Genomic DNA, 25,233 nt, shown 5'->3' on the forward strand with positions numbered 1-25,233 from the left:
TGGACAATATCAGGACAATACTCATGTACCTGGGCCACAATAGCTAGAGGTCTCTCTTAATTTGAATCAGCAAAACAACTTGTGTTCCCCATAAAATTGTTATCCTTCCTGTTGAATAATTAAACCTTTGCAAAGACCTAGTCTTTCATACTTGGCAGCGTTGGAGTGAGCTGGTCCTGCTTGCTATGTCAGTTAAACCATATCTGGCAGCATCAAAACCCTGCTGCTCATTTGCCTGCTGTATGGTGATGAGTAGATTCTGTGGCTGTAGATCCAAAAAGAGGAATTGGTCAGCCTCATGTCATTCCTGAAAAAATCATGGAGCAGGTCCTCAAGGAAACCATTTTGAAGCACTTGGAGGGGAGGAAGGTGATCAGGAACAGTCAACATGGATTCACCAAGGGCAAGTCATGTCTGACCAACCTGATTGTCTTCTATGATGAGATAACTGGCTCTGTCGATATGGAGAAAGCAGTGTATGTGATATATCTTGACTTTAGCAAAGCTTTTGATACGGTCTCCCACAGTATTCTTCCCAGCAAGTTAAAAAAGTATGGATTTGATGAATGGACTATAAGGTGGATAGGAAGCTGTCTAGATTGTCAGGCTCAAAGGGTAGTGAGCAATGGCTCAATGTCAAGTTAGCAGCCAGTATCAAGCAGCGTGCCCCAGGTGTTGATCCTTGGGCTGTTATTTTTCAACATTTTTATTAATGATCTGGATGATGGGATGGATTGCACCCTCAGCAGTTTTGCAGATAACACTAAGCTGGGGGGAGAGGTAGATACACTGGAGCGTAGGGAGAGGATCCAATGTGACCTAGACAAATTGGAGGATTGGGCCAAAATAAATCTGATGAGGTTCAACAAGGACACATGCAGAGTCCTGCACTTAAGATGAAAGAATCCCATGCACTACTACAGGCTAGGGACTGACTCGCTAAGCAGCAGTTCTGCAGAAAAGGACCTGGGGATTGCAGTGGATGAGAAGCTGAATATGAATCAGCAGTGTACCCTTGTTGCCAAGAAGCCCAACGACATATTGGGCTGCATTAGTCGGAGCATTGCCAGCAGATCGAGGGAAGTGATTATTCTGTTCTATTCAGCACTGGTGAGGCCACATCTGGAATACTGCATCCAGTTTTGGGCCCCCCCCCCACTACAGAAAGGATTTGGACAAATTGGAGAGAGTCCAGCGAAGGGCAATGAAAATGATCAGGGGGCTGGGGCACATGACTTATGAGGAAAGGCTGAGGGAACTGGGATCAGGGGCGGTTTCAGGCACCAGCACGCCAAGTGCGTGCCTGAGGCGGCAAGCCACAGGGGGGCTCTGCCGGTCGCTGCGAGGGTGGCAGGCAGATTGCCTTCGGTGGCATGCCTGCAGAGGGTCCGCTGGTCCCGCGGCTTTGGTGGACCTCCCACAGGCATGCCGCCGAATCCACGGGACTGGGGACCTCCCTCAGGCAAGCCGCCAAAGGCAGCCTGCCTGCCGTGCTTGGGGAGGCAAAATACCTAGAGCCGCTCCTGACGGGGATTGTTTAGTCTGCAGAAGAGGAGAGTGAGGGAAGATTTGATAGCAGCCTTCAACTACCTGAAGGGGGGTTCCAAAGAGGATGGAGCTTGGCTGTTCTCAGTGGTGGCAGATGACAGAGCAAGGAGCAATGGTGTCAAGTTGCAGTGGGGGAGGTCTAGGTTGAATATTAGGAAATATTTCACTAAGAACGTGAGGAAGCACTGGAATGCTTCCTCACGTTACTGAAGGAGGCAGTGGAATCTCCATCCTTAGAGGTTTTTAAGGCCCGGCTTGACAAAGCTCCAGTTGGGATGATTTAGTTGGGGATTGGTCTTGCTTTGAGCAGGGGATTGAACTAGGTGACCTCCTGAGGTCTTTTCCAACCCTAATCTTCTAGGATTCTAGGATTCTTCTATGAAAGGCATTTTCATAAATTCTGAAAACAGTACTGAGTTGTTAAAGCGTTATTCAAAGAATAAACTTAGCTGGTGGAGTCCTTTCCACAATGGAGAGAAAATCATACTGACTAGGAAAAATAGGTTTAAACTATATTAGTCTGCGCCCTCTGCAACTGTGTTTAAAAACTGTTTAATAAAATCATTTTCCCCCATACTGTGGATGGAACCTTAGTGTGAGGATGCTGCTAGTTCAGGATCTGGTAGATGAGCTTAGTAGGCCAATATAAAACAATTAGTTCACTTCTATCAGCCTGCTGTTCTTATGGTGAGGTCAGATTTGTGTAATTTACGTGTGGAGGAAGAGAAGCCAATTTACAAATGATTTTCCTATCATTTAACCATGCTGATTTCTTAATTTAAAATATATCTACCCAGTGATAATGCTGTGTGAATCCCTGTGATTCTGCCAAATATGTCAGTAAGCTGTTAAAGGGTAGTCATCTTTAAAAAGAGTTCAGCTCTGAAACAAACATGACTCAACATTTAGCTTCAAACAGAATTAGAATGAAGTTAAAACAGTATCAAAGGTGTTATGAAGTTTGCCTTGTCATGCAGTGAAAGACAGTCATACATTATGTGTTTCAACAAGCAAGTTGAAGAAAACATTTTGAAAATCGGTGCTTATTAAATTGTATGTATTTATATTATAGCTATGTAATTATAATAAAATATGGCTTCTTTGATACTGTAAATGTGTGTAAATCTTTACCTTCATGTTGTTTGACTGAAATTATATAAAGAATGTTACAGTATACTGTATGTGACTGATGGCACCAGCATTCACGTGTCTAGAATTAAATGTCAATGCAAATTTTCATTGTAAACCTCCTATTTCTAGTTTTTGTTTTTGTTTTAATTACACAGTTGTCTATATATAGTTCCTAACTAAGAACAATTATTTTACAACATTGGAAGAGGAATTCATTTAACTAGGATTTTTTTGTGAATTTAAATAATTCTGAAGTACCTTTGACAAGGACATGTGTTTGAAGTGGCTCGGTAAGAATCAACCATATCCTTTGAAGTCAGCGAAAATCCTTTTCACTGAAATGAAGGGGCTTTGGTCAAGCCCAACAGGTACTGTATTGTTACCCCTTATAACATGAGCTAGCCAAAAATTTGGGGTCTCTTTGGTTGTTCCAGTTAAAAAGAGATACTGGTGATGGAGTCAGGCATTTCTTTGATGAAATTTTTTTATTTACAAAAAAATGTATAAAATCCTATTTCCATGAACAAAATAGGAAACAAACAGAAGGAGACAGTTCCTGAATCCAGTGTTCCAAGTCTGCCTTTCCAGCCGGCACTCTGTACTCAACAGCTCTTTTCTTTTAGTTTTTTCTCTGGGCCATGTTACCAGCCATCTGTTACTATCTGATTTCCTTTCTCTCACTGTTTCAGTATGTCCTTTGGTGCTTCACCATGTGCTGTCTCTCTGGGCTTTTCTTCACTACCAGAGAGATTGATGCAGCTGCAATTGATGCAGCAAGTGTCAGTCAAGGAGGTCTAGTGAGGACCCACTATATCGATGGCAGAGCACTCTCCAGTCGACCCTGGTACTTCACCTCCCTGAGAAGATTAAGGTAAGTCGACCAGAGAGCATCTCCCATTGACGCAGCGCCGTGAAGACACCGGGGTAAGTCAACCTCAACTACATTGACTCCAGCTACATTATTCATATAGCTAGATTAGTGTAATTTAGGTGTATTTACCCTCCGTAGTGAAGACAAGCTCTCTGTCTCAAACAGTCCAAAACAATTTCACCAATCCCCTGCATGTAAAACCACATGATTCAGCCTCTCCTCAGCGTTTCCATGTTGCCTATATTTTGGGTGCTACTTCTGTTCTCGCAGCCACCTGATTACAATGGCTTCTTTACATTTATTTATATACACTTGACCCACAACAACATATACCTCAATCCATAACAATATACTTCACCAGTTATAGCTGATATTGTGTATAAAATGAGTGGCAATGAGAGGTCATGCGTGCTGCAGTCATTTTCAAATTATAGCAGATACAGAGCTGTCACAAGACTGGACAGCACAAGAGGTCTGAAAGCCCACCAAAATGAAGAGCAATGCCCAGGTCAAATTTTGATCCTGTTACAAAAGTCCATTTGAATAATGATAAATATCTTTTGTAGAAAACGAAACCTTAAAAATTTCAGAACAAAACAACTGCTGGTACTCATCTTGTTGAAAGAGCATAAATGCAAGGAAAAGGCCACAAGCTGGTATGATAAGCTGCAGCTCCCACAGGAGTCGGTCTAACATAATTTTAGAGTGACAGCACTGTCATATCATTATGTCACATTTAATACATGAGAAATACCACACAGAGAATTCACCTACTTAGCGATGTTAAAATGAAGTAACTATATTTAAGGAAGTACATGTATCCACTGAACATCAGAATAGAACACACCGACTCTAACATGATAAAGTAAAGGGCTGGTCCAGTCAAGTACAATGAACTTGAATAAGGTCAAAGGGCACTGAAGGAACTTAGTTGATCTCACGATCAAATCCTTCAATGAGACGTCAACAAGACGAGTTAAATCTGAAGTGTTATACTTAATTAGGTTATTTTTAAGTGTACACCCTATCTCTATGTCTTGACCGGATGAGCTTGTGATGGCCGTCTTGAATTTGATTTTTATGAGGTATGCCAATGACTGGTTTGCAGATTTATTTTGTATTAGCAAAGCATATTTAAATGGTATCTAATACAAAATGATATGGGACCCATAACTCATAAGCAAATTCTCAGTGTTTGTTAGGATTTTGTAGCTCCTGGTGGTATTTGAAAAAATAAACCACTTGGTCCCATTGGACCACAATCTTGTTGTTTTAAAGTGACAGTATTGTAACTGGAGTTTTGTCCCAAGCATACTTTAAAAGCCGTTTCACAGTTGGTTGTAGAGTAATCGTTCCTTTTTATCTTTTTCTTTGTTTTTGTTTTTTAAAAAGAGACATACATAATTTAAAAATCCATCTGTTCAACACAAAATGCAAGTGGAAACCAGAACACTGTTTCATTATGCTAGAAGGAAAATTTCATCAGGAACCAAGTCAAGTCTGAACTTGTTCAATCCATAAAAACAAGTTTAAATTACCCATGTTAGACTGTTCAGAGGAGATGAACTGTTATGTTTAATTCCATACTTCTCATACTATAAAAAAGTACACAGTATTCCATTAATAGTTTCTAATTTTATGTCCTTTTTGCAACTTTATCATGTTATTTAAATTTCTCTTTTATTATTTTGCATATGTGTACATATGTGTGTGCCAGCAAGTGTGTGAATATTTATTGCATTTTTCAATAATAGTGATGAGGTGTTAGATACCAATGCCTCAGTGTTTACATATTTAAAAGTAATGTCACTAATGCAGCCCACCGTATCAAGTGTACTTTGAAGAAGTGTTTTCAAGGCAATTTCACAATCTTCTGTTTCCACTTCCACTTCCCATATCCTGATCCAATGTATATATATTTTAGAACTGATGTTGCTCAGTTGTATGTATAGTAATGCTAAACTGAAACAAGATATACATGTAATATAGTTATGAAAATACCTGTTCAGTACATAGTGCCGTTACTGATTCCCTAACTGTATGTATGGGTCTCCGGTGTTATGGTTGTATAAGATAGTTTGCTTGAGTCCCATTTTCACTCCATAAATTAGAGGTGCCCTGGGTCAACTTTGTTATGCTTATTTTTTCTACAGAAAGTACTTCCTTTTTACTGTTATGTAAACTTTTTCTTGAAATTGCTACACTTTTTTGCATTTCTTATTCCTTTGAAAGATTCACCTTCTGTCACATAACTGGAAACATACCCACAATGTGTGAAATTTCTTGCATATGTTACTGCAGTTGATATGTTTTTAAAAAGAGCCCTGTCTCAAATTAAGGAAACTTCTGATATAAGAGCCTGTTATGGAGTGAATGTGCCCCATCCCCAAAGAGGCCAGCAGGGGCCGTTTATGAATCTGCAAGGAGGAAACAGCTAGAGGGCTTGTCCCATGTTGGAGAGATTGTGGGGGTGCCAGCTATGGACAAAAAGACCTCCATTGTTAACACTAAAGGAAATAATGAGCAAATACTTCCAAGAGGGATATTTTTCTTTCTCTTGCTTAGAAAGCAGAGTTTGGGATGGAATTGGTCAAAATTGTGAGGAGTTGTTGAAGCTATGTTCTTACTTCTTTGGGAAGCTGGAGTGTGTTGGAGCTGGAGTGAATGAGAGTAGATAATATGATTTCTTTATTCTTTTGTACAATCTGGAGAATGTCACACCCTACTCTTTTCTTTAACTTTTTCTGAAGGAAGCTATATGGTATACGTTTCCTTTACACCACAGCCAAAGGAAATACTATTTTTCCTGTGTTTCAGCCTTAAAGAAATGGGTCATTTTTAATAGATTTTTGTCTTAATAAAAGCACAATAAAACAGTGTTTAAACATCACGCTGTTTCTTACTTCTCACAATGGAGACCCAGAAACAACAATTGGATCTCTAGGGTTGAATAGTTATGTCAAAATTACACAGTCATCAGACTACCCTTGCACAGGGGCAATAATATATAGTATGTTCTGCAGAATATGCTGACAATTTGGTGAATCTTTGAGATCATAGCATGTGTAGCTCAAAGAATTCCTGCTACATTGTCTATGGTCATTATCTTGGATTCACTCCTCCAACAAAGCAAATTCTTGTACCTGCCTTTCAGGGGCCTAATTTTCAAAGAATGAGTGCCTGCAGTTAAGCACCTAAATAAGTAGCCTTGTTTTCAATAAGAACTGGTGAGTAATCAGCACTTCTGAATATCTGAGGCCCCAATGTGAAATTAGGAATCCTAACTTTAGGCATCCATTTATTTATTTATTTATACATAACTTTATATTTAATCCTACTGGCCTGTAGCTGAAATCAACTGGCACAATAGAACACAGCTCTTTTGTTACAGTCAATAAGCAAGCAAAACTCTCAATGAAGTCACTGAGTATTTTGCCTCCATTCGGTCCATTAAGAACCCAAAGTTCTTAAATGTGGAAAGTGGCAGGGAGGATTCAGAATTCTGTCTGGCAGGTCTTAGTGGCACTGAAAAATACTATACTTGTCACATGGATCAATCATACTTTCAAACTGATTAGCAATACACCTTAGGGTGTGCTGCAAACAACCCTTCAGGGTTACCAAACCTTGAGCTGACTTTTGGAAACAATTTTCAGTGTTATATCTTCAAAACTTAAAAAAAAAGGGGGGGAGTTTCTTGTGCAGTCAGATAGAGTAAAAGTTGACATTAGTGGAGTTCAGGACAGAGTACTTGTGTTATCTTTGGATTTTCATGCTTTTACTAATTTCTCTCATTATGCAAATGTTACTTCTACTTTGTGTTAACTGACCAGTGAAATTTATTCTGGCAAATTTGCACAAAATAATAGAGGAGACAGACTAAAACAGACTGAAATAAAAGCATCTATAAAAGCAGCTGTTGCTGTTGGCAAATATATTAAACAGTTCAGTGTACAGAAGGCTTCACATGGAATATATATACTTTGAAGCCTCTATGCTATTAATCCCTTGAACTAAAGGAGTGTATGTGCTAAAATTAGTTGTGTGCATTTTAAAGCTCATGTTTGTAAGTTTTGAGCAAAGCATAATGGCCTATAGCAGAAGGAGTGTAGTAATAGGCAGTCTTGCAGTCAGAGTTCTCTGTATTTGACTTCATCTTTAATTGAGTAGAATATTTAGGTAGGAAATAAGAGTCCCATTCTTGCTCGCTCTTGGAGAGTTGAAGTTGTTACAGAGGGATTCATTATCAGCATAAGTCATGTGCCGTGAAGCTCTTTTTCGGACAATGTATTGAATCACTGACAGGTGAGAGTTCCAAGCCTAAACAAGTTGAATCTTTCTGTTGTGATCTGTTGTGTTTTATTCCACAGACTCTGATGAGTAAAACATTTCTCATCCATATTATTCTACTCTGGGATTGGTCTACAGGGCAGTCTTTATTTATACTTACATTCTTTTGTGAAATAAACCTATATAAGATGTATCGGTGTCTTGCTTATTTCAAAGGAACCTTTTTTAAAAGCACCTGAGTGAAAATATATTACGAAATCTGGGAACAATACAAACATGTCAAGTCATTACAAAATATAAATGGGAAACTGTATTTTAGTTTAGTAGGTGCAAAATATTCCATTATTACAAAGCAACTCCATATTTCTTTGGTTTGTGTTTAAAACACAAAATATCTCCAGATTGCAAAATGTTTAATACTCTTACAACATATATTAATGTGATTAAGCTTCCTGTAAGCATTGATATATTTTCTCCAGTTCTTGATAACTGTATTATTTTGAAAATAAGGTTTGTAAAAGGATGTTTCAAGTTATACATAAACCAAGAATGTGTTGTTTTTGTATCCATTAATTAAATTAAAATAGAAAATAATTATTTTCCATTGAAATTAGATAATGGCAGATGGTATACTATATAAGTTGAACTTCACTGTAAATAATTGACCTTACTGGGTAAAATGCCCTGTCAGGCTTGCTTTGAGATAATGATGTTACTTCTGAAAATGTAGTTGTATACTGAAGTTTGAGAGGAGAGAGGTGTCTCACAGAATAGAACTTGCTTAGAAAAAAATCTGCAGTGTATTCTGTATATCATAATAGGTAATTTACCTTGCAGTTACTAGACTGTCTGTAGTTGAAGGAAATAATTACTGATTAAATCATTTGGTTATCTGTCTGTCTGTCTGTCTCTCTCTCTCTCTCTCTCACACACACACACACACACACACACACACACACACACACACACACACACACACGCTTGTAGTTACATGGAACTGTGGTACGGAACGAGAATTTCCAAAAGAACGATTATATTATTTGATCAGCATTGTTTTCAAGTCTTTTTACAATGTAATCATTTTGTGCTGGGGTGTTTGCTTGTAGCTTGTAGTGGGCTATGCCTTGAAGTTAGCTCTTATATACTGTATGTTATATTTCTGTGCTACATTAGTACAATACAGCAGAATACTCTTTAATTGGCACATCTCGTGTTAACTGTAATCTGCAGTTAAATAGTGGCCCTAATTATTGTAGGCTCATAACAGTAATAAATATTTCATTATTTTCTTTAAAAATAAGCATAGCGTAGACAGTGGTTCTCAACCTATTTACCATTGTGGGCTGCATATGAAGCTCTCTATATGTTACATGGACCTCATCCACACAGTATATATACTGCCTGTTTAACCCTGAGGATGTCACATGGGCTACAGCTGTGTGTTGATTGGGCCACAAGAGGTTGACAGGTCGCAGGTTGAGAACAACACCGGCATAGACCATTAAAACATTTATTTAAATGAAACTATATTCCAGTGAGATTGATTCACTTCATAGTCAGAACAGCTCAGAGTAGCATCATGAAGTGAGTAACTATTCAAACATGAAACACAATATGACCCCAATATTGCCAGTGGTAGAAGCACCAAATTCATCAAGGTACTTTTCACACATGCCTAAATTTCAGCACTTGGGCAACCCCATTGACATCGACAAGTCCAGTACTACAGAAGGGTAAAATCTTTGCCCCATTGAAACTCAACAGCAAAACTCTCAAGGTAACTGGCCCTCCAGTTCTTGAGGACATCCAGAATGCTTCTGACAATGCTTGTGCACTGACAGGTGAAACACTCCCTGGAAAAAAAGATGCTGACAATGGAAGAACACAAGAAACAGTAAACACAAGATCCAGCTGCCAGATCCACCTTGGTGACCAAACAGACACTGCAAAGGAATTTTTGGGCAGTAGGGAGAAGAAAAGGTTATGTGAGCAGAAAGACGATGAAGTTCAGAGACAGTAGTTATTGACTGAGATCCAACAAGCAGGATAATAATCCTCTCATTTTTAAAGGCAGTGGATTAGGTCACCTACCCTGATTTCCATCCTGGAGGGTCTCTATTTATCTCGTCTTTTCACAATGTATTGGAAAAGGGCCATAACCAAACCCTAGGTTCAAACATCTCTGGGTTGTTGAGGTAGAGTCTGTCTGTACTGTGTCCAAAAAACTTGCTGGAGAGCTTTATTCAATTTTTCTGTCTCCAGCAGGGGAAGCAATTCCAAAGTCTTTTTACTGTTTCAGAGGTGGTGGTTTTTTATTAGTATTATTTTTATTGTGCCTTCAGGCAAAATTTTCCTAAGATTGTAAGTCCAGTCTATTCAAGTGGCTGATTGACTGCAGGGCCCAGAGGTTGAAGAATTTCTGGCAGCAGGTCAGCTTGCAGCAATAAAAGCTATTTTCTTCCAGCACCATCAGCTCCCATTATAATGGACACCGCAAAGGCCCAAAAAGATAAAATCAGCTACAGAAAGTGTTCACACTTCTCACCTCCTGTGGAAGCTAATATTGCAGACAGCTTCTTTGCCAACTTCATTTTCAGAAACCGCTGAATCTGGAATTGGAACATTATCCTTTTGCTCTCTTTTTCTGCTTGATATTAAGATTGATCAAACCTAGTAATGCTGGATAAAGAGAAGAGAGCAGCGTTACTACAAGAAAATATTGAGCTGCTAGTGTGGGCTAGATGTGAGCAGCTCATACTAAGAGTAAGAATTCAGAAGTCCAAGAGTGAACTATTGGATGTCAGTCCCTATCAAGGTGGTCATTCATGTCCAAAGAATTTTCACTATAAAATGGAGTTGTGGAGTTTGTGTATGCTACTTTCTAATATGAATGAAGGGAGCATTTCAGAAGAGAAGGCAGGAAGGACTTAACGGGTTTTTCAGGTCAGAAACTATATCCTATTTAATATGAAAGATTTGTTCAATTCCTTAATTAGAGGTTGGAAACTTAATACTTACTGGGGACTTTGTGCCTTTACTGCAGATATTTCCAAAAATTGCTTTCAGTGAACGATTAATCAATGGAGAAAATAGTTCATACATAAGGACTTTTCTGAAGTGTATAGGTTACCAGCTAAGGAGATACAGTAAGGTCTATACGTCCAGGGTAAACATTGCATTGACTGGATATGGTATAAAGAATTAGAATTGATTTGGAATCACATCATATCTATGAGATGTTTAAATATAAAATCTGGCTGTGCTTTGAAGAGAGCCTTTAAAAGGAGGAAAGTGTTTTTAGAATATGAATTGAGATAATTCTTTGTGGCAACTTGTAAGGATATCAATTTCTTTCTGCCTTGAATACTAGAGTAAAAAATAGAGTTTGGCTTTTTGGCATGTTATTGCTTTGATATATTTTTCTCTGGTTCACATGGCATACTATAGAAGCCAAGGTTTGTGTCTGGGTTAGAGAAGCAATTGGTGTATCTTATCAGTTTTCTTCTTATTAAGAAACTTTTGGCAAAATTATCTTTTAAAATTCACTATTAACTTATTTGTATTGTGGTAGTGTGTAGAGATTCCATTGTGCTAGATTTTTGCGTATTCATATTAAAGAATGACAGTCCCTGCCCCAGAGCACACAATCTAAAGAAAGAAAGGAAACCTATCTTTTGAATTCTTAGTTTTTGAAAGATGTGATATATTACAGTTTAGGTTTCCAGTGACTGTTCAAGGGCTGTCAATCTCATAGAGAAGGAAATTTAGTTTATGCTTAATATGTAATATTTTGTCTGGCAAACTCAATACAGCTAAAGGGAAAAGTGTCTTTCAACTGTCAGTTGAAACTTTCACAAGTCTGTTCAGACTAATGAGTTGGTTGTGGCACTAATAATAATAAATAATATGTATGTAGCACTTGCATAAATAGATATGGCATCCGTTCATTTAATAGAATCTGAACCTACATATGACAGAGTGAATTTGGTCTTCTCTGTAAATAATCATTGTTGAATAAAAAGTGAAGCTTCCTAATTGCTAGTTTTATCCAAAACAGAGCATGTGGGCCCAAGATATTACCAATTGAAGGAAACTTCCATTTCTAAAGAAAGATTAATGACATTGAGGAATAAAATTCATATTTTTCTGAAGATCTGAAAAGCAGTTTCTTGGAGCTGCCTATGTGTGCTATGAATTGGATGTATCTCAGGCCCTAGAAAGAATTGTATACTTTTATATTGGTCCCATACCTTCCAGAATGGTTGACTGATTTTTTTTGCAAGGCATTGTTTTCTCTCAGGTTCCAGTTATGATCTCTGATCAATGAAAGTAAAGAAATATCCCTTTGTAAAGGAGAACAAAGCTTTAAAAGCAGCTCTGGGTTCACAGTTTAGGAGCAAAGCCAAGATAGTGGCCACCATAATAGTCATGTCTAAAGACTTAAGTGGTCACACTCATGCATCTTCTGAATATTGTTAAAGCATCAGTTGGGCATAAAATTCATTGTACCTATTGGGTTCCGGGAAGTGGGCGGGCGCCCACCCACTTCTAAAGGACCCCGCCAGCATAAGGGGAGGATCTATAGGACCTCGAAACCCAACTGAGTTCAGGGGACAACTAATAAAAGAACAGGGACAGGAATGTGGTCAGAGGGTCAAAAGAAGGGAGCCTGACGGAATGGCGGGTAGATTTCCAAAGGCACAAAGAAGATTGTATGGCTGTACCAAAAGAAGGGCAAGGGACATCTGACATAGGTTTAATCAGGCTGCAACTTCATTATTAGATGTCTGGGACTACCCGGCAGATAAAAGTGTACAGTGCAGGTAACCCCATTTTTTATGTAATTACCTGTAGGGGGGGTTACCAGCCCCCCTCTTTTTTCATCCAAGTCCCTCCAGCAAATGTATTGCTGAGATCTTACCATACCCAGGGGGCTTTTACCAACTCCCCCTCTTTTTCTATCCAAGTCCCTCCAGCAAATTTATTGTTGGGACCTTACCATCCTTCCCCACCCCAAAAGAAGGAGGGCTAAGGTGGACTATTAGAATGGGGGGTTGGCTCCCTGCCATACCAATCATAGGAGCACAACCACCCCCTGTTCGCTCCTTTACTGAACATCTCTTTTTAAGTCCTTGTCCAAGCCATTTATCTGATCACTGTATACCTTTCCTATAGAGCACCTGCACTGGACATCTGCTGCTAGGAGGTGCTGGCATTGTTTTCTCTCAGGTCCCTGTTACAATCTCTGGTCAGTGAAAGTAAACAAATATCCCTTGGTAAATGAGAACAAAGCTTTAAAAGCATCTGTGGGATCACAGTTTAGGAACAAAGCCAAGATAGTGGCCACAATAATAGTCACTTCTAAAGACTCCAGGGGTGGAGGATAGATTTCCAAAGGAAGAGGGGAGATTTAAATACCCAGCTCCTGTTGAAATTCAGTGTAACTATTACTCTGCTATAATACTCATTTATCCAAAAAGATTGCATTTGTATTTAAAAGTAGATAGTTTGGAAGTGTTATGGCCATAACACTAGGGATGAAATCCTGACCCCATTGAAATTAGTGGGAACTTTGCTATTGACTTCAATGGTGCCAGGGTTTCACACCAGAAAGACTGACTGCGGTTTGGGGCGGGGGTTCTCATTTTGTGCGCATTTGTACAGCACCTAGTGCACCAGGGTCATGTCCATGACTAGCACTCCTCAGTGTCATGGTAATACAAGTAGTAAGAATAGATGCTGAAATTTTTTTAAGCTTCACAGTTATTTCCATTCTAAGTGGTAAAAGTTAAAGAAATAATAATAATAATCAAAATACAATCTTCCAATCCCTTTCACATAAAAGAAAATATCATTTGTCTTGGGTAGAGGAATAAATACATTGCTGACAGCTCAGCATCAAATATACTGGATAATGCACAGCAACTTAGTTAATTCTCATTAAGACTTAAAGGTTTAATGAAGGCTTGGAAATCCAATAATTAGGGATTATATTGTTTTTTTCTTCAGTGAATATATCCTGTTCACTGATGTTGTTCCTTTCTGTTGTGCTGGTGTGAGTTTGTCTAGAGGGTACTGATGTAGGTCGTACCATTTTCAGATTTTGTTTTTATTTATTTTAGATTAAAGCTTTTTATTGCTAGAATAAAAGTACAAAGTTTATGTTAAATAATTCAGGTCATAACATTAATAACTAACTTAAAAGGTTACATTACAAATTCAGGAATATTAAGTTACATACATGTACACAATACAAAATAGCATATGACCTTGCTGTCTTCTCTCAGTCCTCATATAATTTTAGGGCCCGATTATGCAACTTTATCCATTCAGATAGGCATATTGATTTCCATGGGACAACTCAAGTGAGTAGGGATTATTCACATCAGTGGAAGTTATGGGATTTTTTCAACCACACACACAACTTTTTAGCCATTTTCCAATTTTTAGTAGAATTTTGATCTCTATTTGTATATTTATAATAAATGTGAAGCCATCCAATAACAGGCTTTATGGACAGATTTTGATCTGCTGTGAACTCCTGTAAATCAATAATAACTCAACTGAAGTACCGATTTAAGTCCATGCTGTAACTCTGGAGTGTAATGGAGAACAGTATCCAGTCCTGCATGTATTTCTGTGCTGTAGGAGTCAGGTTTTCTGAATAGGATCAAGAGTTCTGTTCATATTTTCTTGCAGAAACAGTTTAACTCAGTTAATTTATGTGCTACATTACAGAAAGTTCTTCAGGCCTCTTTAAATATATTCAGTATTCAGCTAATTAAATAGGGGAAAGAGAAGAGATGATAGCCATTTTGAATTATTGTATAAATCACTGTCAATTTAACTAAAAATAACTTGAGGAGTTTTCTAGGGATAATAGTTCTTAAAATTTTATTGTAGATCAGGTAGAACCAATATTCAAAATGTTTTCTCAAAACAGAGGTAAATATAAAATGATGGCAATAGTCAAATAACTACAGTCAATGGGTATGAAGCCATTTTTTATAAAGTATTCTACAAATCCTTTTTGTCTGTGTTTGGAAAGGTGTGCTATAGAATGTATAAATCAAATTAGCCACCTTTCTAATTAAAATGGAAAAAAATATTCTGGGCATACTTCATTCTTAAATGTAGAATGAAAATTAAAACAATAGCTTTTTGTTACCATGATTTTTTTTTATGATGACGAATTAAGATTAAGAGTCTGAATACCTGCTAATTGCTTTAAGGCAGTGGTGGGCAACCCGTGGGCCGCATGCGGCACATCAGGGTAATCCAATTGCAGGCCGTGAGAAGTGTTTACATTAACCGTCTGCAGGCATGGCCACCTGCAGCTCCCAGTGGCCACGGTTCTCCATTCCCAACCAATGGGAGCTGCAGGAAGCGGCTCAGGCCACAGGGACATAGTGGCTGCCGCTTCCCGCAGCTCCCATTGACTAGTAATGTTGAACTGCGGCCACTGGGAGCTGCGGGTGACTGTGCCTGCAGATGGTCAATGTAAACACTTCTCGCGGCCTGCCAGTGGATTACCTTGACAGGCCACATGTGGGCCGCAGGTTGCCCACCACTGCTTTAAAGTTTGTCATACAGATGGTGCATGACAAGCTGGAATATAGAGTTCACTAGACTGTCACACAATAAGTGACCATATGAACTGTTTTAATGTGCGCTAACAGTTCTGTTCCTTGAAAAGGGAGTAGATCAAAGCACACTGTGGAACTGTTAGTGCGCGGCAGCAGGGTCCGCACAAAAAGTGAACATGCTGCACCTTTACACCCCAGCTTGCCACACACTAACTCTCCATATAGATGAGCCCTTAAATACCATTACTGTAGTATTTGTAGTATTCTAGGTCATTTAGAAAGTAAAAAGAAGCCTGGTTAATGACGTATTTTATTTAAGGCAAGACAGTGAAGTCACTTGAACATTGGCAGCAGATCATATGCTAAAAGTGCAGCCTGTCTTGAAACTAAACTAAAATGGAGTCCAAAGGTTGACTAGGGCTTTTAGGCACTATGGTAATAGAAATAATAACAGCACTGGAGAACATTTTCAGTGAAAATGGTTTTCCATTTTTCAGCCAGCTGTATATTTGGTCAGCAAATGTTGAAATTTTCAATTCCCCTTACCCCTCCCCCCCTAAAAATTCTGATTTTTCACGAAGTATATTTTTTTATTTTTGACTAGTTCTAGTTGCTTAAATCTACTGTGTTATCCTGTAGCAGCAAGTGTTAAAGAAAACTGGTGAAATTAATTATAAATCTGTTGGACTGTGTATAGGTAGAAGCTTGGGAAGATCTACTATGTGTAACCTCTTGATCACCAACACTTAGATTCTTTCAGATTTACATAGTGATTTTATAGATATTATTAGACTCAAGATGGGATGTTTCAGTGCTCAATTTCTGTAGTTTCACATGTTGTGACTTAACTTCCTGCATGTGGGTACTGTGTGTCCTAAGCCCAGGACAACTTCATAAGCCTCCTGTGCCCTACTGTCCCCTATTGTGGTGAAAGATCAGCTTAGGTTATAACATGCACAATAAACCCTACTTTACAGTTGAGAGTAACCAAGATTCTCAAAGTGGAGAAGAGTTTGGGAGCTCTAAATCTCTATACCATGTCCTGCCCCCTTTTACAGGAAACCTATTCCTTAAATCTTATTCTTATACTATCCTCATCACCATACTGGGTTCCTTCCAGTAGTACATTAAAAAATGACTAACATCTGTCATGTGTTGCTTGCTCTCTCAAATTCTTCCTAGAGGGAGAAGGGTGCACACTGAGTGTTTTATTTTGGTAGGGTATTTTGTTTGTTTATTAATGCGTGTAACTTTAGCACCCTCATGGCCAGGATGGAGTCTGCTGTGCAAGAAGCTCTGACCAAGGAAAGATATATGAAGGATGAAGCAGGAAAGCTCCCTTCCACCCCAGTGGCGCCTGTTCCGCACCCCCTGGAGTAAACACACACATACCAGAATAGGACAATGAATATAGGAAAGGGAAATATTTATTTACAGAGTGATGAATAAAGAAAAACAACAAGGGACAAGACAGGGGGAGCAATAAAACAAAGTTACATCCAACACAAGGACCCACAGGCCCAGTGCTACCACAATATGAAAGGGCGGACACTGAGCAATGTGTCTACACTCAGAGTTCAGAAATCCTGGGCAGAGTTCCAGTCTGGCAGTGACTCTTAAGTGCTCCTGGTTATCTTTGTCACCAGTGAACTTTCCCCAACAAACCCGTCTGGTCCCCTCTTCTGCCGCTCTCTGCAAACCCACACAGAGTGATAACCTTCCTACTTAGTTAACTACAGCCTCCTTTCTTATTCCCAATGCAAGGTCACAAGCCCCAGTACTCATGGCTCCATGCAGCTCTGGGCAACAGTGATACTGGGTCCAGCTCCGGTTTATCCTTCTTGGGTGAGTCGTCTCTGACACAGTGCTTCTTCAGTCCTAGCACATTGCTGCTCCTGTCCTTGCATGGTGCTCCTGGCTCCTGTCCTTGGGTGTCCCTAGTCAGGCTCTATCCCTCCCAAAGTCAATTGCAAATTTGAAGGTCCTGTTGCCTCACTTGCTGGTCATATCGGGTTTTGTTCTTTTGATTCTGGTGACATGAGGCTTGCGTTGCTATCTGATATGCCTCCTGCAGTTGATCCCTTAGGCAAATAAGTTTATGGGAGTGCCTCCTCTGAAGACACTCCAAAACAGATCGACCAGCAGCCGGGCTTCTCAGCCGACCATCAGTATGTACGGTGCATCTTGTTGAGTGCAGTTATAAGCACGTACCAGGGGCTCCACCTGCTGGCTCTAGTATTTCTTCTGCTGAGGCTCCAGGTTTCCTAGTGTGTCGAGCAGCATGTGATTGAATCATTCTGGCAGCAGATCCCCATGTAAATGATAAAGTGTGGTATGACTTTTTGATCCCCATGATCTTGCACAGTTCTTTTATTAATCAACTCTCAAAATCCTATCCCTGAACTGAGTGCAGTCTCTTGGGCAACCCATATTGAATATAGAACTTCTGGGCAACTGTGGACACTTTCTGATCTTTGGTGGGATAAGTCTGGGCATAATGAGTGAAATGGTCAATAACCACCAATATATACCCTGGTGATCAGGCGCTGACAGAAAGTCCATAAGGACAAGCTCCATGGGTGCCAAACTTGTGATGCTGACAAAAGGAACTGCCAGCTTAGGCAAAATCTTTCACTGGGTACATCTGGTGCAGGTGTGAACATAGTGGGTGATGCCATCCCCCATCTAGAGCCTCCAACAACTGTAATCACACGTGCCCCATTTGATCGTGGCAGGCCTCTAGCACGTCTCGCTAGTACTTCTGCAGTAGCACAAACTGCTTTGGGTAAGGCATCTGGGGATGCTCCTGCCATATTAAAGTCATCCATCCTGAACCAACAGGCAGCCCTATTCCTTTAGTAAAAGGGTCTCCTCTTGGTGATTTAGTCGGATAGCTTTGGGGTCCTTTCCCCTTTCCAATGTGTAAAGGATGTCATTCATGTGTGGATTGGCTCACTGGGTATGCTCCACATCTCAGTCCTTTAATCTGGACAGCTGAGGGTCCTGTACTCTAGTAAAACTTGAATAGATTATAGGTGTGGCTTCTGATGGTGCCCCTAGACATTCAGTCGCTCACTCTCTGTTGGCTATGGATTTTTCTTTCACATGGATACCTGTTGGCATAAAGCTCTGCAGGTCTCCACATTCATCCAATGAGTGGGTTATAAGTCCTTAGTGTGAAGTCAATGAGACAAGGCATCCACCTCCATGTTTGTTTGCTTGGGTTGGTACTGCAGGATGAAATAATAGGCATAGAATGGTGCTAACCATCTTCTATGAACAATTTCACTGTTGTGTTCACATACATCAAAGGGTTATCAGTCTTTACAATGAACTTGGTTCCATAGAGGTAGTCATCGAATCTCTGTCATAGCCCACTTTAATTACAGGAACTCCACTTGATGAGCAGGATAGTTTCTCTCAAAGAGCATGAGGCCTCGACTTGCAAAAGCTGCTGGTCAGAGTTTGCCCTCACACTTTTGATAAAGGATGGTTCCTAGCCCAGTGTGGCTTGCATCAACATGGAGCTCATATGGCTGGGTGGCATCAGCATACATCAGTTCTTGTGTGAGCTGTTGAATGATTTTATGGAAATATTCTTCACACTCGACAGTCCACTGCTTTCTGAAAGATGCACCCACATTAAAGTATTGTTGCTAGAGTAGATTCCGCCTCTTCTTGTTTGTTGGTGAGTAGGTCTTGGTGAGCTCTGTGAGCGCGTGCACAATGTCTGAAAAATTCTTTATGAACCTGCAGTAATCACTGCAGAATCCCAGAAACAGCTGTAATTCCTTGAAGGTCATGGGCCTCGGTCAATTGGTTATCACTTTCATCTAATCTAGGTCCTTTGTTATACCATCTGCAGACACTATGTCCCACATACCATCTGGATATCTGAAAGAAGATGCACTTGTCTAGGGATTACTTGAGGCCAGCCTCCTACAAACAATCCAGGACTTCACACTGGAGCCTTGTTTTCTAAAATGCGCCCAACACCATGATATCATCCCGGTAGACTAGACATTCTAACAGGAGCATGTTCCCTACCACTCACTCTATGAGTCACTGAAATGTGGCCAGGGTCCCAGATACTCCCTTGGGTAGGCAATTAAATTGGTAAAACCCCAAGGGGCAGATAAATGCCATCATCTCCTGGTCCTCTGGTGCCATTGTTACTTGATGGTGTCTACTGCAGAGATCAAGTCATTCAGGATATCCAAGGCATCATCCATCTGGGATGCTCTGTCTTTTGCACCCTTATTGTAGAATATTTCATTGTGTTTGAAGAGTGAAGTAGTCAACCACTATCTTCATTGCAGAGCTCTAGATAATTTAGATGTCTTGAGCCCAGGCCACTGATCACCTTAAAAATAAAGACTTTGGCCTTGAACTGGATTTCATATTCTGTGGCCTGATATTCAGTTTTCTAATCTGGCCCAATATTTTCAGTTCTCCACTTACTATATTTTATTACTTAAATACTAGAACAAAATTATTGCCGCTTGCCTATCTGTGAATTAATTGGCTTTTAAATTAAAACTTTAAATGGTTGCTTTTATGTGCTAGTAGCCCAGGAGGTGTGGGAGTCAAATGGTATATTAAAACAGTAAATTATGTATTGTGCTGGACGTTTTGGCAGACCTGCCAACTCAGAAAAAGAACAGTCTGTGCAATGTATTGGTATTTGACAATGAATATCAATGGCAAATCCAGGGATCCAGTCCTAGCCCAGATAGTGGACTGTTAGCTGGGTATCTCCACAGGTGTCAAGAATGGAGGAATTGTCCTCAAGGCTGCAGAGCTACTACACAAAAAGCTGCTGCAGCCCAGTTATTGAAGTAGCTCTCCAGGGCGCCATCTTCTCTGGCAAGAGGAGGACAGGAGGATCTACACAGCAACACATACTTGTCTGCCCCATGTCCGCCCCTGCCATGCCACTACCTATCCCATTCTCCACACTGCCATACAGTGTGCTTATACACAGCTGGGCTCCATGCAAAACAAAAGGCATATTCCCCATATTGGCTTTCCTCACACCCATGTGCATTGAAACTACACCCGTTCTGTTGCCACAGGCACTCTGCAATCACAGAAGGGAGACTTGATTTGCCCCAAAGGAAATAGTTACATTGATAAAAAAGATTTTAGTATTCCTCTTTATAGGTGTCACAGGGTATGACTGCCCCATGGTGCCTCCCTGTCGGCTGAGTATGGCATTCTAGGCATTTCCTACCTCAGTTTACTTCTCTCCAGGGCTTTCTGTCTCTCCAGGGGTTTTATGGGGCTCAGCCCCCTGGCTGGGTCACTCTGAGTTCAATCCCCTTTTGTGGTAACAAGCCCAAACAAAAGTTCCAATGACACAAAAGGTGCTTCTGGTCTTCAGGACTTGTCTGAAGCCCACCCTCTTGGCCCTGCTCCTAGTCCCTTCAGGGTTACCTTTTGTCTCTCTGTCTTTCCTTAGACAGCAGCCCCTGGATTTTCAGTTACTCTTATTGGCAACAAGTAGAAGAGCTTCACTCAAATGAGATGGGTATTTGGAAGAAACTGTGAGCAGGGCCAGCCACTAGCCCAGAAGTGTGTCCAAGGGTCCCAAAGAAAACAGTAAGTCTCACAGCCAATCAGTGTCCCATAACCTATTCTTGGAAGCATGCCTGCTGGCTGATAAATCTGGAGACCTGCCCTTCTTGGCTTATTTCACCTTTACTGGACCATAAGTAACAAAGTCCAGTGCTCAGTGTTGCTTTTTGTTTTCATCCCTCATCTCTGCTGCTGCTGTATTGAGCAATGGATGTGGCATTATTAGAAGGATGCGATCTGCTAAAATTGTTTTACATTCATAACTATAGCCCACACTGACTGCCTTCATATCAGCTAAAGTTGTAAAACAGATGAAAAGAACTGTCTAACAACCAAAAATTGTTCTAATAGGGTGTAATGGTTAGGGAAAAAAATCTAGATTTGTATGCAGAAAATTGTAAATGTTCATTTTAGGTGACTTAAGTTAGAAATATAAATAATATTTTAAGGCAAATGTGTACAATATTCTTTGAAACAGTGTTTGAACTATATTAAAGAGATTTGACCTCAGCTCACATGAAAGATAAGAACAAAACAAAGTATATAACAAAGAAAAAGTCAAATACAGCTCTACAAGGGTACAGTTTTACTCTGAGCTAAGATTTGTCCTATTACCAGAATCAATCACCAAGATGTGTCTATATTCAGTCATGGAAAATCTTATATTATTTTTATTAATTTATGTGTATTGCGGTAGTGCCTTGACGCCCAAATCCCAGATTGGGAGTCCATTCTGCTAGGCCCTTTACATACAAATCATGAAAACAGTCCCTGCCCAGAAGTAAAATGCATGATATTTTATTAAAAAGTAGATTTTTTCACTTAAGAATTTGGAAACAAAAGAGAAGCTGTACAAGGATGATAGTGAACTTAGTGTAAATATGAAAGAATGATTAAAAACCTACAAGGTATTTCAAATGTCTTTCTATGGTTGTAGAAAAGCAATCCATTTGAGGAATAATATGTTATATAATTAAAGTCTGTACTGTAATGTATATGCACAAGGGGATGGAGTTATGAATGCACATCCTACCTTTGTTCTCTTTTTTCCAATTGTGGATAGCTTCATTGTGCAACCTTTAGTATTCATTTTCATATAATATCTCCCCTCACATCCCCAAAGTAATGTTAAATTAATTTATCTTAGCATTTGAACCTTAGGTTATCTTATGAGAAATGTCACAGGCTTAGCCATATGTACCATATTCTTATTATGGCACCTTGGCTGTAACAGTTGCATCATGTCTTTATTACAATGAGCACCTACACAAAACTTACTCAAATTAATTATTATTTTGAATAGCAAATCGATCACATGTTTCACTACTGATTTACAAATGCAGCAGAATATGCACCAGAATGCAAGTTCCTCAAAGGGCAACACACATTTCTCTCTAAGAAGTATGGACAGGAGAAAATTGCCCCTTCTTAATCATAAAAGGAGTTTTACATAGGTCTTATGAAGGATTTGTGCAGTTTCCTTATGTTCAAAGAGATAATGTGGTCACATTTCTCAAGTCAAAATCTAATTTAATTCAGAAGGAAACCAAAAGATAGCTTGGCATCTGGATGCTGTGATTACTCTCCAAAGGGGAGTAGAAGCAGAATGAAGTCATGTGTTAATCCACTTCAAAAATGTATAAGCAATATTTTTGTCAAGTGAAAATAAAACATCCTTAAAAGTAATGTTTGGGCTTTTTAGTGTTTTGTGAGCCCTTTTATTCATAGTAATAGCTTCACAAAAAACCAAGCAAAGCTATTTTTCTTATGTGTTTGACCAAGCAAAAAGTAATGGAATATGAAATGTGAAATATGAATATTTGGTATGCCTAAATTTGTAATGACTTGCAATGATGTATTGTGCCCATCTGGTGCTGTTCCTGTCCCCTTAATGTCATGAATAGCTGTGTGTCAAGATTTAAAATTCAATTTCTACAAATATTCACACTGCAACTTTGAAGTTTGCTTTCTGCTTTTTTCCAGTAAAATGAACCCAGAATGTGTGAACATGGCTGAAGCATATTAATTTAAAAATATGTATTCAGTTCTAATGCTGACTATCACTGCCATAAGGATTAAAGAGAATATAAATAAAACCTCCTCTGACCACACACACACCTAGTTGTCACCCACTACCCTGTGCTGGAACCCGTATGGAGTATTATCATACTACAACCAATCCTCAATGGGGACCCCATTCTGAAAAAAATCTTTCCTTTCTAAAAATTATGGACTGAATAGAGACACTGGATTTATGGCTTATTACAACAATCTATAACCCACTAACAACCCCCGTAGCTGCTTCACCCCTCTTTCCTTTCCTCCCTGTGATGGAAGGGTGAAAATATGTGTCAACTTATGCTAAACAATCTGTTCCATCTTGTATTTAGCTGTGACACTCTGCATAAGTTTCACAGACCTGAAGAAGAGCTCTGTGTGGCTTGAAAGCTTGTCTCTTTCACCAACATAAGCTAATCCAATAAAAGATGTAACCTCACCCACCTTTTCTCACCATTGTTATTAATACTAATTGTAATTATGATGCAGGGCTCAGTCCTGTAAACATTTATGTACATGAGTGACTTTGTAGGAGAAGTGTGAGATTTTTGCTAATTAGATTTGGTTAGTTTCTTTATTTGTGTGTGGAGGTGTGTGGAGGTGTGTGGAGAGAATTAGGCCAGGACTTAAAATTTGGAACTTTTTGATTTTTGCAGTCTTTGGGTAAAACACTGTTTGTGGTCTCAACCATTAAAAAGGTTGCAGAGCAGTTTTTAAAATAAGAGATGGGGGAAAGCCGATTACTGCAGCAGAGCATGTGGATTGGACAGAGACTTCTCTTAGAGCAGAGTCTATTGGTAGAGATTCTCTAGGTTCTAGTCAGGAGCAGAGAATAGAAGAGGATAATGTAAGGGCCAGATCAGATGAGAAACATTCACTTAAAAAAGAATCTGACACATCAGAAAAGGACAGACAAATAAACAATGACAAGTTTTAAAAGTGCTTGTGCACAAATGCTAGAAATCTAAATAATAAGATGGTTGAACTAGGGTGCTCATGTTAAAGGAGGATATTGTTATAATAGGCATCACAGAAATCTGGTGGAGTGGGGACAATCAATGGGACACAATCATTCTGGGGTACAGAATTTATCGGAAGGACAGAATAGGTCATGTGGGGGGGGGAATGGGGGGGTGTGGCACTATATGTGAGAGAAAAAGTAGAATCAAATGAAGTAAAAATCTTAAATGAATCCACATGTTCCATAGAATCTCTATGGGTAGTAATTCCATGCTTTAATAAGAATATAATGGTAGGGATCTATTATCGACCACCTGACCAGGACAGTGATAGCGATGATGAAATGCTAAGGGAAATTAGAGAGGCTATCAAAATAAAGACCTCGATAATAGTAGCGGATTTCAGTTATCCTGATATTGACTGGGTACATGTAACCTCAGGACGAAATGCAGAGACGAAATTTCTCGATACTTTAAATGATTGCTTCTTGGAGCAGCTGGTACGGGACCCACAAGGGGTGAGGCAGTTAGCAATTTAGTCCTGAGTGGAGCACAGGATCTGATCCAAAAGGTAACTATAACAGGAACGCTTGGAAGTAGTGACCATAATATAATAACATTTTAACATTCCTGTAGTGGGAAGAACACTTCAATAGCCCAACACTGTGGCATTTAAATTCAGAAAGGGGAATTATGCAAAAATGAGGAGGTTAGTTAAACAGAAATTAAAAGGACATGACTAGACTGAAATCCCTGTAAGCTGCATGAACACTTTTCAAAGACACCATAATAGAGGCCCAATTTTAAAAAAATGTTTTTAAAGTACATCAGAAGCAGGAAGCCTGCTAAACAGCCAGTGGGACCGCTGGACGATTGAGATACAAAAGGAGCACTTAAAGACAATAAAGTCATTGCAGAGAAACTAAATGAATTCTTTGCTTCAGTCTTCATGGCTGAAGATATTAGGGAGATTCCTAAACCTGAGTCGTCCTTTGTAGGTGACAAATCTGAGGATCAGTCACAGATTGAGGTGTCACTAGAGGAGGTTTTGGAATTAATTGTAAACGTACCAGTAACAAGTAACTGGAACCAGATGGCATTCACTCAAGAGTTCTGAAAGAACTCAAAGGTGAAATTACGGAACTATTAACTATGGTTTGTAACCAGTCCTTTAAACTGGCTTCTGTACCCAGTGACTGGAAGATAGCTAATG

The 25,233-nt window shown here is 39.5% G+C and overlaps 1 protein-coding gene and 1 long non-coding RNA gene across 2 annotated transcripts in view; one reads left to right on the plus strand and one right to left on the minus strand.

Moving 5' to 3' along the window:
* The window catches only part of LOC127045199 (uncharacterized), a 226,611-nt gene that overhangs the window by 180,574 nt on the left and 20,804 nt on the right, over positions 1–25,233 (minus strand). The gene's annotated exons all lie outside the window — the stretch shown is intronic.
* Positions 1–25,233, plus strand: part of LOC127045461 (uncharacterized) — a 159,248-nt gene that overhangs the window by 29,107 nt on the left and 104,908 nt on the right. Inside the window, exon 2 of the long non-coding RNA XR_007772735.1 lies at positions 3,369–3,603. This is a non-coding gene — a long non-coding RNA (uncharacterized LOC127045461). The remainder of the gene's footprint in view (positions 1–3,368; positions 3,604–25,233) is intronic.

The sequence above is a fragment of the Gopherus flavomarginatus genome, chromosome 2 (assembly GCF_025201925.1).
Source record: "Gopherus flavomarginatus isolate rGopFla2 chromosome 2, rGopFla2.mat.asm, whole genome shotgun sequence".
In the NCBI taxonomy this organism is placed as follows: domain Eukaryota; kingdom Metazoa; phylum Chordata; order Testudines; family Testudinidae; genus Gopherus; species Gopherus flavomarginatus.